Source organism: Magallana gigas, chromosome 7 (assembly GCF_963853765.1).
Source record: "Magallana gigas chromosome 7, xbMagGiga1.1, whole genome shotgun sequence".
NCBI lineage: Eukaryota > Metazoa > Mollusca > Bivalvia > Ostreida > Ostreidae > Magallana > Magallana gigas.
The window spans coordinates 41,123,724-41,139,162 of NC_088859.1; the positions used below are offsets into that span (position 1 = coordinate 41,123,724).

The 15,439-nt window shown below is 34.5% G+C and overlaps 1 long non-coding RNA gene across 1 annotated transcript; it reads right to left on the minus strand.

The window, feature by feature from the left end:
* Positions 1-3,529: 3,529 nt before the first annotated feature.
* LOC117686533 (uncharacterized) lies at positions 3,530-3,835 on the minus strand. Its single transcript, XR_010708009.1, has 2 exons — positions 3,708-3,835; positions 3,530-3,614 (listed from the first exon to the last, which is right to left on the minus strand). It is a non-coding gene; the product is annotated as an uncharacterized lncRNA (long non-coding RNA).
* Between the last annotated feature and the right edge of the window lie 11,604 nt (positions 3,836-15,439).

Sequence of the window (15,439 nt, forward strand, 5' to 3'; positions counted from 1 at the left end):
GAACAAATACGTTTTATGGCAATTTGCTGTCTCAATTCCAAAAATCCCTACGTTTTTGTATAACCAATTTGATCTAAAGGGTGCCAACTGATACAAAATTTTAAACTGATAATGTTAAATTCTGTAGATAGTCAAAAGAATTACATATAAAACAGTCTGTATTCCTTAGATTATTGGACAATCATTTGCTCATTATACAGAGACACCTCTACGTTGATAATGCTATATATAAATGAAGACTGAATCAGAGAGGTTTTAGTTAATCTAAACCAGATTTGAAATTTTTTTTTTGATAAATAGTCTGTAAATTTCACAGAGATCGCTGTTTAGGCTTTCAGGTCACGTTGCACAATGTTTATGTTTGTTTCAGCCACAATGAACAAGGAAATATGTTTAAACAGAAGTGCCGCATAAATTAATGTCCCTTTATACCATTTTGCAGAAAAAATACAACTTAATTTTTGAACACGGAAAATCGAACCACTGATTCTCTCACAAACATGTTATTGATATATCATTTGTACTTATTTTACAGGCGCCAACAATAATAGAATCTTTGTCTGCACATATCATCGTTTCGTTTACAGGTTGGTTTTATAATTGTACTGTTCTTATCGAGATTCATTCCGTTCTTACATCGACAGCGGCCAAAGGCTGCTGGAATCAATGACCCCACATTCTGGGTGGCGTATAATTATTTTGTTTTGGCCATTCAAACACTTGGCACTTTTTCTTTCTGAGTAAACGATTGAGCCCTTCCGTTTCGGCACGGGTTTGAAAATTGTAAGGTTTAATCTCAAGCTAATGAAATTCATTATTTTAAATCAGATTTGATTATTTAGTCGACGTTTCTTCATGAACCTTTTCTTTGAGATTCAGAATGAACACAAACTTTGTAGAGAACTAGAGCTAGTTGCACTTGGTTCAATTGGTTCTAGTAAATACGCCCAAAGTTTCATTGCTATGAACGCTTAACCTTGCCTAATGACAAATCGAAAAAAATAACAATGTATTTTTATAAAGGAACCTAATAAACAAAGGTTCGCCTGGAGAGATTGGAGATACAAAAATGAAATGTATCCATTAAAAAGAGCTTATCACAAATTTTATTGGCGGTACCCGTTTTTGATCAATGAATCAACGGAAGACTTGGAATTAACTTTATTATCAGGAAATATCTGTAACCAAGGAAGAGTAACGAAGCTAATCCAGCTATAGTTAATGGCTCTTATACTCCGTCGTATTTTGTTCTGAATACAATGACGACATTAGTAATGTAACATTTCAAATACCGTCATAACACCACAATACTTGACATTATTACTGGCAAATGGACCTGTTCATAATCTTTAAACACATTAATATGTAACTTCAACATATCTATATGTATATATGAAACGACGTTAGTAGTACAACATTGCAAATACCGTCATAACATCACAATACTTGACATTATTACTGGCAAATGGACCTATTCGTAATCTTTAAACACATTAATATGCAAATTCGTCTATATAGTATTTTTTTTTTGTTACCCAGACAGATGAAAGGTTATATTAATATACAGAAAGCAAGAGAAGAACTTATATTTTTGTATTTCGTTTTTCTTTTTCTTGATTCGCAGGCACTCGTAAAATACAACCATACGATCTAGTTGATGGCTAGCACTGTAAGAATGAAATATAATGACATTTTTCACACTTGTTGCATTCTTGCCCTTATAAAACATACAATCTACATTAGCGTTTATAGCCTCAAATCCCGCATTGGTGATTTCTTTTAAGTTTGAAAATGAGAATGAACTGCAAACAAAAGCGAACATGACCGTGGTATAAAATACTAGTGTAGTATTTGCTATGCTACATCTAAGCATATATACGTGCATCATGGAATATGCAAGTTAACAGTTTGCAGTTTATAAGGCTATGGTCACCAAGACTATTATAAGCCTAGTTTTTGAACACAAGTTATCTCTCGTTGTCTTAACTAATCCATGTATGAATCATACACGTCATTTCCTCCGTACTATACCGTCTCTTTAATTAATATGAATTTGCTTTTTTGCTTTATTGTTGGTATATTAACTTACAGAGTCAAAGAATTATCGCAAAAGAAGTATCATTTTTCGTGAGATCACAGAGCCGAATGGATCAGAAAGAAACGGTACATATAAACGAGGGCTAATAAAAAAACGGTACCATTTTATCATATTAGTTTCATTTTATTCGATAAAAGATAATTATGTAATGTAAAAGTAGTGAATATTGTCACATCCGATGACGGAATGTAACGTCAAGGAAACGCGCTCTACAACTTTTTTAAGCCCCCCCCCCCCCCCCCCATAATTCACATTAGGGGCCTCGCATTTAAAATGACTTATAGTATACTATTCGAAATCTTGTTTGAGAAATACAGGGACGTTCTTCGGCGTGTTTTTAAATATGTTTAATCATATATACGCATTCCATTGATACTGATTTAATTTACACTAAATGTGAAAAATGTTGTTGATTTCCACCACACAACCTTGGGTATAATAAAGGGTTTTGATAAGATCGAATCCGGACCGTGGCCCAAACATATTCTATTACAGGTATCGGATGCTTACAGACATAATGTTACCGACTCCGATAGGACTGTACTGATCATATCATATTTATAGTTGCGCAAAGTCAGATATCATGATTATCGCCCATTGAATATTATTCCATTTGTCATGCCCATTTCGTTTGATAACGTATTCATCACGTTAAGCCTGTTTATTCATACCAGTGAAACTCTTATCAAATTATGATACCGTCTGTTTGTTTGCCAGTATTGTTGTGAGCTCGATGTTTGAAAATTACCGAACTAACCTTGTTTATGTCCTACCATTATAAATTTTACGTAGTTGATATTTGTACAAACATTTGTGACCCAAAATTTTGTTTTTAAAGGAAAAAACCCAAACGTTTATCTTACCCATTACACTTTATAATGGAATCACAAATCAGTTCATCGTAACTCTTTCCGACCGTTTAAATAAAGTGGTTAATAGTATCAAATAACAATGGGTTGTAGCAAATTATTCTTCTGAGAAAAAGCACCGCTTACATCATAAAAAGGTATTTTTTCTTTTTACTTAAAATACGGGTTATTTTCACTCCATTCCCTCTTATGGTGTGCTTTTGCTCAGTTTCCGATAGGTACACAAATCCAAATACCTTCGATTGGATGACAGAAAATCTAAGGATTTTGATCACACAGAAATAAGTTAGTAGACAGAGCATTGCGAGTGTTGGGTGCCATTGGATCTGACATTGAACTGTGCGGTCTCAGTGGACAGAGTTATTATGCTTACACCCTCCTCCCTGTGCGTTATGCTTCAGTATTACGAGCCTATGACCAAAGGACGATTGACGCAATACTAGTCATACTAGAAGGATAATATAATATAGTCATTTTTTATTATATAAGTAATACTAGATGTTACGGCAGAGATGTGCGGTTATGGATCGACCCTCTCGTAGATAAAACAAGGTTGACTTGGTTTTGACTGATGAAGTTTAATGTAGAACAAAAATACGGGTATTCCCGCCGCAGAGTCACAAACAGTACCAAACTTCACCGTGAAACTGTAAATAATTACACAGAATTCAATATACTTGTATTGAAAATCAATATTGGAATAAGCAATTGATCTTTACACAAAATATAATTGTATTTACCTCCTTGTGCCTTATTTTCGTAATATATGAGGGTTTTCCTGACTTTGCTGCACCATGTGCTTACCGCCAAATAAACAGAATAATGTAACAAGATATAAAATTACCTCACTTGACAAGAGAGTTCTACCTATGGTAGCCTGTACGGGCGTAACACTAGAGGGCATAAAGGTTATATTATATCCATAAAGGTCCACACCACAGTGGCAAAGTAATTTCCGGTCGCAACAGGGGCTGAACTTTTTTAATTAGATGAAAATACAAGGCCTGAACAAGCGTGTGTTGTTTCCGAAGGAGTGCGAGATACGGGTAGTTAAAAGGCCTTGGCTTCGTTCGGTGTAAACAGACCAAAGTCTATTGGTTGACTATGTGTTTAAATTAGCATATGGTGAAAGAAGTATTGTTTTAATAATGTAATCAAGAATTTTCCAAGAATATTGTTTAACATTCACTATTATATCTAAAGTTGCACATTTTAGGTATATAAATCAAAATGAAATACTGAGCAACCTTGTGCACACTGATTACTAGTATCTTATTTAGACCAAATAAACATGCGAAAAAGTCAATGCAAGCTTATAGATATAAGTTGGCCCGTCTCTTGAGTGAATATTAAGTCATACAGTATGGCAATGTATAAGCAACGTGACATTTGTAACTATAATGTGTTAACCGCTGTATAAGCCACTTGGACCTATATTCGTACTTATTAACACATATCTTACGATTTCATCAAATACAGGTCCACGTGAATTTCTTATCTTGTTATTCAACAGTAGTCAATGAAAGAATCATGATTACATTGTCTCTGAATCAGGGAAAACTAGGGAATGAAGTCGACAGTGAATTCATACAAATATTAATTGGGTTTTAAATTTGCTTTTTTAAAGGGGATGTGCGGCCATCTTGTACATTTGAGGATAAGAAAGTAATAATTTCCTGAACTGGCTTGTGTCTGCCCGAAACTGACCAAAACTGTAGCTGAGAGATATAAAAGCTTTAAATAAATGAGATATGCGAATTATGCATACAAGAACAGGACAATGTCTTTTTAATAACCCAAAACAGCCGTGGAACTGCGCAGCTATAGACTTATTTTGAAGAACTAAAAATCTGAAAAATAATATGAAGGGGGTTCATTGGTGTCCTCTCTACAACCATTTGTTGAGAAAAAGGTCTAAGCTTGCTTAGTAGGGTACCCTATTCTTACCACCCCCTTAACCATTTTTCGGTTTTCGACAAAGCAACATTGGAAACAATACAAACTCTGTAGTCACTTATTGCAGGTAAATAAATTCGTAGTTGAAACAATATCCCTGAGTAACGTAAGTTGTGTATTACACAGAAAAAAGGGATGTACTAGTTTAGTCAGGTCGGGTTCGAAGTTCCAGTCGGATCGGTCTCTGGAGGTCGTTGACGTGTTACCAACGTGGTGAGGACGTAGATCATGCTGTCCAGAACATTCTCCGATCCCCGAATTAGATGAGAATTAACGTCGAATCAAACAAACAAAATGCGTACTCAAGAAAGATGATAGATTAGCAAGCTTCACATATTATGACAGTGGTCTGAGTTTGACCAGTTCAGTGTCCAATGAATGTGATTATAGAACCATGTCAGAGGTGTGTACAGCTGAACCCGTCCTCATCACCGATCCGTTTCCTGACTCGATGGAACATACTGCTGATTGTCCACGACAATTGAGTGGAACGTCTGAATTATCTCCATTTTGTGCGGATAAACTTCCTCTCCAAAGTTATTTTAGAAAAAATGTGCTGGTTTCCGCGAGTAATCTACGTATTAGATCTTTTTGAACAAATTTTTCCAGTCCATGTAGCTTTAATCTGGGAAAGGAATAATCTGTTAAAGTACAAAGCAAGGACCATTGTTTTGATTTAATAGTTACATTTTGCCAGACGCCCGCCCAAGGGATACATTATTTTGACTAGAATTAAAATATTTAATTTTATATTCGCATTATCACATCCATCTTTAAACCTTTTAATTATCTTCATATGCTCTAAAGGAATTTAAAAATCGTCTGGAAAAAATCCAAGTGTGAAAATAATAAAAGAGTAAATAAACTACAATCTCAAGTACAATAGATAAAGATAGCATAAATGAAATTTGAAGAAAAAAAATTCTGATTTTGATGATTTTGATAAGTTTTACAGATATACGTTAATTTTCTGTAACGTGTACAAAGAATACCTGTTCCCGTGACTGCATTAAGGAGACTGGATGATAAACAAGTACGGCGACCAACAATAACCCAATTGCAACAGATCTACCTTAAAACTTAAAAGAATTTTTTTTTGAAAACTGACACATGTACCAGGTAAAAGAATTCTTCACCCACTGATCAGCATCTTTTCTTTTATAAATATACACATAATGAAAACGAAATGTGTAACTACTGCATAAGAAAAGTGCACGAAATTCTGGTGACCGCAATCGATTATTAATAAGTGTTTGCATTACGAAATATATCGTAAGAAATTAACCAGCTGTCGTAGAGGTTTTCTTAATTTTATGCTTAAGTTAAAACACATATGTTTACATCAATTTACAAACATGCTTTAAAAAATCTAAGCTGTATAATAGTAAAAACTGACAATGTTCCCAGCCATCAGGTGTTGTGTTTAAACCAAGTACGGATCTGGTTCTGGCACCATACAACTATAACACGGCTAATTAAATCTCGGTCAGATGTTTCAATTTTAAACAATAGAGATCTCGTATGTTTTACAACCCCAATACCTGGAGCCCGAAGTCGGAGTTTTAGGCCAACAGAACCATTCTTCTAGGTTCGAGTACTCGGACAAAACAACTGTATATTGGCGCTTTCTCGAGATATAATGGCAGCACAGAGTTAGTGAATGGTGTAAATAAAATATCTTTTGACGACAATGTCTGCTTGTGTCTTTCCCAGGTTGCCGTCACAATTTGACGATTTGTAGCGAAAATAGACATACCTGTGAAAGAAGCACATAGAAATCGATAAAATAGGGGAATGAAAAAAAAGAACAAAAACTGATATCTTACAGAGTTTTATTTTGGAGAAGTTTTCCTTTCTATTCACAAATTCTCGGTAAAATATTTTACCATTAACATCCGGGTATTTTCTTCTGCTGGTCTCAAATGCAAAATCGCCGAAGACTTTTTACTTTAGCCAAACAAGCTGGAGTGGGCGTTTTGAAAAGGAAATCTTGAGATCTTATCTTACCAGTAAATGAACATCATTTGAATCCTTGATATTTCATATTCGTATAGATTTACAATTGTTGATTAGCTACGCAAAATGATGTTCTTGGAATAGAGGATGTGATATACATGTACTGTAGTTCATTAATCTCGACTAATGGCAATTATATAACTGTATTATGAATGTTGCTTAGTTTTTCTTATACATGCCGAGGCTCCAAAGCACAAAGACCACTGACTTGGATAAAACTATAGTCAAAATATTGAATTTATTCCTATGATTAAAGTAAATTTCTGCTGTGTGTTTGAGTGCGATAATCGTCTAAAATTGATGACTGAGTGAAAAAAAGAGCACTGCGTTTGGTCGTATAAACATTAAATCTGCACATTCGGTTATAACATTTTAAGTTATTAAAGTACAAGATATGAGAAGACACTTTTTTAAACACTTTTGCTCAATCAAGTTACAGAAATGTTTGTTATTTACTCGTGATTTACAGCCTTAAATTTCAGTTATTAAGGTTTCATCCGAACAAATAGATTTTACAACATAAATGATTTGTCATCGCAAAAATTGCAAGCAATTTATATTCAAATTTCTGAAAGCTCGGATTGAAATTGTTATCTTGCATCTATAAAAATCCTTTACGAGAAGCAAACAAAAACAATTGATCTGTTGGCTCTATTAGCTGTGTGTAACTAGCAGATAAGCGTTATCCAGTTTGCGTAAAATGATTTACGTACCATTATACGTGGCAGTAAGACAGTGACGTCATTAAAGTGCAAGCTTTGAGGTACAGGTACTGCTTGTTTGTAATCGGAGTCTTAATAATCTAAATTTCAACATCATACTCAACATATGTGCTCTAATCTTCAGTTTCGGCCATACCTTACGGGATCACGCCACCAGACGTTAATTTTAACCATACTCCCAACCAAGGAGTCTATTTTGGGTAAAAGTGTCCTTACGCAATCTTTAAATTTCTGATCCTGGGCATCTGACATAAAAAAAACCTTTACCTCCATCCCAACCATCCCCTAGGAATCTTTAAATCTCAGAATCCCAAACCCATCGAGCGATTTCCTGGAACATTCACACCTCTGTATCAACATGTCCTTTTTCTGTAAGATACATGTACGTCTGCGAACAGCAGACTTTCAAAAAAGGAAGGCAGCGTCTACCAATGAAATGTTCGACCTCAAGATGGTCCCTACCCCGCTTTTTCTAAATAGTAAAGGATTGTAGATCACAAATGTTTAACGATTTTTGGTTACCTTTCGGCAATTAATTTTTATATTTATAAAAAAAATAAAACACTTCAAAACAATGTATACCTGTACAGATTATACATGTACAGATAGTTAATATAAAACATGCATGAAAATTGTTACAGTCAGCAAACAAAGATAACACACTCGACGGCTTCAGATATGAAGAAAACCTATTATAGTGGATTCAAAAATCGTTTTATCCAAATATATTTTCAAAAATGTTATTTGGTATACAGACGTTTATATCACATGTTATTTCTCGGCGTATATCAAATTAAAGTATTTGATATTTTTCAGAATTAGTAGGTGGAATACTTGTCAACCTACCACGTAATGCATCATGCATGGCGTGAAAAAAATTCTTTAACAGTTTGAAAAGCTCAACCTACCGGAATACCTAAAGTACTTTGATTATTTATTTATGGGTCAGGTTCAATCAATTGATGCAGACACTTCAAGAAAGTAAGAACAATGGGATGGTTTCTCGATGTGTTGAATAACTTGACAATCATACAACTTCAACACTTGGAGGTAGAATATTAATGTTTTTGCCATCTGAGAAAACGTGATCCTTAATACTAAAGTAGTACAATAATTTATTATCCTCCGAATTCTTATTTTGAATTTCAATATCCACTTAACATTTTTGTGAAGTTCTTGTACATAAAGCGGGTATTTTTCTTTTTTAAATGCTCTAGATAGAGTTTTTTTTTTACAGTTGCGTTGATTGGGAGAATGAATGAACGGGCGTGGGTGTAGGAGGAAGGGATTAATTATTGTCAGTGTTTCACGGTTTTGTAGGTATTGCGTTATCGTTATAAAAATGTACTATATTGTATTTGGTAGAGAGAACGAATATTTCTTTGTACTTGTAAATGAAGATTTATTTCTAGAACTGTGTCATCCCATCACTGTTTCTATACGCTCTACTGTAAGAATGCACTGTTGTGGCTGGCGACAGTGACGTAACGGTCGTTTACACAATACATTTTATGGGTTGTTAAGTTTTGAAATGAGGTAACTTTCCCGCAAGCTCAAAAGATCAAAACAAGGGACAGTTAAAACGTTCATGTTTTCGACATGGTAAAAGGAAATCAATCTCATCGGGGGTGCTGTCTGGTAAGTGGCACCAGCCTGGTGAGTATAAGGGTGATGAAGAGTGCAATGGTGTGTCTATTTGGATTCAGCAGGGTTTTTTTCTGAGATGAAAATTGTCTGATAGTTTCTTGGTTTATTTCATCAATTACTTTTGCAAATTGCCTTTAAGCTTGATAGTCTTTAAAGATACCAAACTCGAGGACTCCATTTCGTTTTATTTGCGGATATCAAAGAAGAGAAACTTTAAGAAGAGGGAAAACAATTAAGTGTCCAGAAAACACCGTAGTTAGACCACAGGGCCCAAATGTGTATAAATACCTGCTGAAATGACAAAACTGTAATTTTAAGAGTCGGCCTTGCATGCAACACCTTTCAAGCTATAACCGATTATAACGTCCTCTAATAAGTGTCAATTGCTGTTCTTACAATTGCTAGGAGCTTTTTTCTTATTTTATCTTTATTCCCTCGAAGTTTTTTTTAACATTCTCTTTTACAACATTTCGAATTTCATTCAGTATCGTACATTCCGTATTTTGTTAATGATTGCTGCGTGGACTTGAAAGCACAGTGGTTTCGATCGCGACCACTTTTATCATTGCCCTTTGTCAAACCTTCGACTATAATAGCACTGCATCACGTTAATCGACGGCCACACCAATGCATAGACCAGGGCTAAGAACCAAACTTAATTACTTACTGTAGGCTGCATGTGTATGTCAAGGAAACACCATTTTTAATAGTATTTTTTTTTATTAGTATGCATTTTGAAATAATTACTTCAACTAACTTTTTTTAAAGTTTTATGGTTAAAACCTCGTAAGTGTCTGAACCTTTTGTATTCTTTGATTACAATAATATGTTCAAACCAACAAAGATAAACATTTTGTAAACTACTTTTCGTTTTTTGTTTTTGTTTTTAGATGTACACCAAAAATCACTGCTAAATAATTGGCCGACTCTTTCCATCGATAGAACTAGCACACCTAGCTGCAAACCGGGAGCTACAGACCTGCAGCTTCAACATACCAGTAGTGCCTTGGATGATTGTTTTGTTAAAAATTGTAATATTATGTAAAAAAAAGATTAAAGTAATCAACATTAACCTCAATAACACAGCACGTTTATGCTTTTCATAACGATGCAATTACACCCTGGTTTGTCTTGTAACACAGTATTTAGGTATGATGTGCGATAAGGCAGCATGGAGATAACGCGATTGATCCTTTACGGTTTAGTTAATCCTGTTAACAAGTGTTTTCCATCAAAAATGCGTTGCAAAAAATCAACATCCACTTTTGTATGATATCTCTGATACGTTTTTCACAATTGAATAATATTTTTTGTTGGTATAGATGCCATATTTTAATAATTCATAAAAAAACTCATATTAACAATGTGTTACAATGGTCTAGCTTTTCTGCAAAAAAGAACAAAATATAATTTTATTAATTCTTGTTACATTCACAGTCGGTGTTGTTGTGGTGTGATGGTCGGTGTAATGTGTTATGTAATGGTCAATGTAATGGTCAGTGTAATGTGGTAGTGTAATTGTTGGTGTAATGTTGTGTGATGGGCGGTGTAATGTGGTTGTGTTATGGTTGGTGTAATGTGGTTTTGTGAGGATCAGTGTAATGTGGTTGTATGATGGTCGGTGTAATGTGTTATGTAATGGTCGGTGTAATGTGGTTGTGTGATGGTCGGTGTAATGTGTTATGTAATGGTCGGTGTAATGTGTTATGTAATGGTCGGTGTAATGTGTTATGTAATGGTCGGTGTAATGTGGTTGTGTGATGGTCGGTGTAATGTGTTATGTAATGGTCGGTGTAATGTGTTATGTAATGGTCGGTGTAATGTGGTTGTGTGATGGTCGGTGTAATGTGTTATGTAATGGTCGGGGTAATGTGTTATGTGATGGTCGGTGTAATGTGGTTGTGTAATGGTCGGTGTAATGTGTTATGTAATGGTCGGTGTAATGTGTTATGTAATGGTCGGTGTAATGTGTTATGTAATGGTCGGTGTAATGTGGTTGTGTGATGGTCGGTGTAATGTGTTATGTAATAGTCGGTGTAATGTGTTATGTAATGGTCGGTGTAATGTGGTTGTGTGATGGTCGGTGTAATGTGTTATGTAATGGTCGGTGTAATGTGTTATGTAATGGTCGGTGTAATGTGGTTGTGTGATGGTCGGTGTAATGTGTTATGTAATGGTCGGTGTAATGTGTTATGTGATGGTCGGTGTAATGTGTTATGTAATGGTCGGTGTAATGTGTTATGTAATGGTCGGTGTAATGTGTTATGTAATGGTCGGTGTAATGTGGTTGTGTGATGGTCGGTGTAATGTGTTATGTAATAGTCGGTGTAATATGGTTGTGTGATGGTCGGTGTAATGTGGTTGTGTGATGGTCGGTGTAATGTGTTATGTAATGGTCGGTGTAATGTGGTTGTGTGATGGTCGGTGTAATGTGGTTGTGTGATGGTCGGTGTAATGTGTTATGTAATGGTCGGTGTAATGTGGTTGTGTGATGGTCGGTGTAATGTGTTATGTAATGGTCGGTGTAATGTGGTTGTGTGATGGTCGGTGTAATGTGTTATGTAATAGTCGGTGTAATATGGTTGTGTGATGGTCGGTGTAATGTGTTATGTAATGGTCGGTGTAATGTGTTATGTAATAGTCGGTGTAATATGGTTGTGTGATGGTCGGTGTAATATGGTAGTGTATATGTGATTACGAATAGAAGTGTTGGCAAGTATAGAACAAAAACTGTCACTGCTAGGAGTTCACAGGATGGTATTTGCCGGTCAGATCTGGTGTTTTGAGGCGTTGATGTTTGATAACTGTGAGTCTTTGGTATTATATTTCATTATTGGAGCTACAATAATTAAACAAGGATTGCATAAGTCAGTTTTAGTGATAGACAGTAAACTCGCCATTCCTTTTTCGTTGTCCCCTCCCTTACCTTTATATTTCTTTTACGTCAAATTTAAAACACACCAATCGTGAAAGAAAAAAAAGCGTCGTTAGAACAAGCCGAAAGAGGAAATCTGTATTCAAGATATGTACTACAAAATAATTCTCATATTTTGAAAGGAAAATATTTGAAAGTTCCTTAAAACAGTGAAAATGTAGAAAACATATTCATGTACATGTGTAGTATGTGTTATATGAATTCGGCATATATTATTACGTTTAATTCAAATATTTATACCCACGTTAAGATCTTGGAAATACACTAATTGAATCGAAATCATAAAAATTAAAAAGAGGATGTGAAAATTAAAAAAACACAACTTTGCTTCAAATGTATTGTACTTACTTAAAAAATAAATAAACACGAGAATTTGAGAATGATAGATTTATTATATAAGATGTCTCATACCTATTGTTTACGTTTACATGAATAATTGAATGTTGATAATAAAATACATTGTTCTAGAATGTAAGAGACAGTGGGCTAAAAACTAATTTCACAGGCGATTTTTTACCACCTGAATATGAGAGTTTTGACGTACTTCTTTAATGCTTACTAATATATAAATGTAGGCTGTTATTGGTACCAGAATGTTGATACATATATTGTATATCTGTTTATCTTAGTCTGCATGTTTGCTACATTCTCTTTTTTTAAAACAATTTTTTGGAATGTTTGAGAAAGACCACGAAAACCAAATTTCATACATTTACATGTAATAACAACAAATGCTAACCTTAACTGACTAGAATATATGAGTAGGAAACAGGTTCTCTCTGGGTACCAATAGAAAGCATTTATTTTCTCATAAAACCCCTTTCTGTTATTTTTTTGATTTGATAGTTGTGCGCAACATCTACTTGGATTATACTCATCACAACTTATAGGAGGGATCGGGCCCTCATCAAAGTTATGTACAATAAAAATCTTATTTGATACGTTTTACGTAATCTGATGGGACATCTGAACCACTGCACAGAATGTTTTAAGCTTTCAAATCAAATTAAAGAATAGCTGGTCCAATTTTGGTCGAATTGATCAAACGTTCAACGAATAAAGATCTTTTAATAGATAAAATACTGTTTTTTGCTTAAGACACATTTGTGGTTAAACTTTCAGGTATCACTGTTTTTGTATCGTAATAGCTTCCTAACAGACAGTATACTTAAACACAACGTCGCAAAAACTGCTTAAAAATTACTGACAGAACGGAAGTATTGTTTTGTGCTGCATTACTTTAAATGCTGCAATTTCCTCAGTTTTTGCTTTAACTGCGTATGTAAATCTTTGTATAGATGGGCCTTAATAGTCAATACAAAGATAAGATACGCAGCATTTACAAAATCGTTTTTATATCATTCTTTAGTAAAAAAAAAAATAGCCGACTAAACTACCATGGACATACAAACGTTTACTAGCAACTCTTTGTATAAATGTCGTTGCTACAACACTAGAATGTTTATGTTCCATTACTTGAAATGCCATTATGTGTTCTAAAATATCAAGCATTTATAGCGGTATTATCTTACCTGCATGGTTACAAAAATCGTTCCATACTGTGAACAAGCTCAAAGCTGATCCCCCCGCTAAGAAAATATAATATTAAGATTAAGAGTGACCCTGAACCTGCACAAATGAAATACCCTTAGACCATAAGCAATATTTTGTCTGAAGTAAAAACTACCAATGCATCTCCATAAGAAAGGTATAGACCGGACATGAATTATGCAATTTTCCTTCCAGTGATCTTACATTTGATCAAATGACCTTGGGTCAACATCATGACACATCTTCAGATCATAAACAATCTTTGCGTGAAGTTATAGATTCTTATGTTACTCAATAAGAAAGATATGGACTGTTTGTATTTTAGGTAAAGATATGAATTGTTTTCCCCGTGACCACCGTAATGAGTTTACCTTTGATATTATAAGTGGGTAAATAAACAGTAGAACATGAATTACATAACTGTGATACAGAAAACCACGGACAGATCCATCACGTATTGCATTACAGTTGTCTCTTTTACAAAGTATTATGTTTTTAAAAAAATAAATCAACCATCAAAACTGTCGTAACGGTTGAGTTTGCACGGTAATAGTACGGTTCTATAATTCTGGCATGACTTCTGAAATATAACTAATGAGAAGCAAAACAAATTAAGACAGCTGCAATTAATCTTTATCATGATAATCAAATAACTGAAATGTGCAGCTATACATTAGAGACAGTTTATGGAAGACAGTGGTCCGCCATGAAGATTCCGGAAGTAATTATCTCATCCTTTATCTCATTTTTGGAAATACCGTTTAGAATACTCGGACTCGCCTCTTCATGTATCTCTTTAAATGTATTGCCGGTGTAAATAAAATAGCATAATCTAAGTCATCATTTAGCATTTTCAAATCGTATTTCCTCAATTTTCATCGAGCTTTTTGTAGCAATATAATTCTGAAAACAAGAGTTTAAAATATGAATTTCCATGTTAAGCCAATATATCTCCATTTTTGGCACAATTGTCAGAGAGTTCCTTGAGTCAGTATCAAGTCGTGATCAGTTAAGCATATGAAATAATGGGACCTATCCACAGGTAACGACAATAGCGTATAAAGGCTGTCAATGGATTTTCAATAATTGAATCATTTTTGAAACATAATTCGTAGAACTACGTAACACCAAGAAAAGAGCGGTTTTATAGAACATAATTTCTGAGGCATGTGGGATATCATGTGGGATATAGCTACATGTAACCTTAAGCTTAATTGTTATACTGAATATATTAAAAAAACATTTGCGTAAAAATGTTCCAGTTTACCATTGCAAAAATTCATTTTTATTTTAAATTTATACCGATGTGTGTGTGGGTTGGGGGGGGGGGGTACTGAACAAAGAAATGGAACTTTGCAGTTTGCACTCAAATGACCTTTTCCTCACTCTGGGATAAAGCGGTTGGAGCGATCCTCTTTCTACGTATAACTGCCGGCTTATTCGACGTAAGCATAGTTGGTGGCTCTCTATAGACCCTTCTAAGTACATTGAATAGTATGATATGATAATAGGCATGACATTAAATAAACCTATAAGAATCTTAACTAGGAGAGATATATAACATTTTTTCAACCAAAAGTCAAAACAAGGTCATGAAAGCATTGGATGCAACCTTTACTCACTTGAATGAGATTCAATTACTCAC